This window comes from Sinocyclocheilus rhinocerous, unplaced genomic scaffold (genome assembly GCF_001515625.1).
Source record: "Sinocyclocheilus rhinocerous isolate Xijiao unplaced genomic scaffold, SAMN03320098_v1.1 scaffold786, whole genome shotgun sequence".
Lineage (NCBI taxonomy): Eukaryota > Metazoa > Chordata > Actinopteri > Cypriniformes > Cyprinidae > Sinocyclocheilus > Sinocyclocheilus rhinocerous.
The window spans coordinates 559,311-559,823 of NW_015661881.1; positions in this window are offsets into that span (position 1 = coordinate 559,311).

The following is a 513-nucleotide window of genomic DNA, read 5'->3' on the forward strand; positions in this document are numbered from 1 at the left end:
AAAATTAAAAAGAAAACAAATGTGATTATTCCTTTAAAAATAAAGATCATATTTATTAGTAGTAGTAGCAGCATTGTTGTTACATTGAGTCTTAAGACTGCTAAATAGTAATATTTCTGATACAGTTTCTTCATGTTAAACTAAACTTTTATTTTGACGGGTGTGAAGAAATTGCAGCTGCTGTGTATGTGATATGAAGGTAGTTTTGTCAAATGAAACGGTAAAATGCTAATGAAGTGACTCTCAGAGCAGCTGGACATGAATACATATTCGTGTATTCATATCATCATAGTGAGACGACAGAGGCTGAAAACACCGCGAGCATCGTCCGCGCTTTAGTAAGTGTGTAGTAAACAAAACAGTGCGTCGCACCATCAGCCATTCATTCATTGCGGAAATCATGGCGTCTTTACGCGTGATGTCAAATGCTTCCACAGATTTGTAGTATTACTATAGAATTTTACCTGAGCATTGCAAATCACACATATTGCTTTGTTCTTGGTTCTTGTCAAC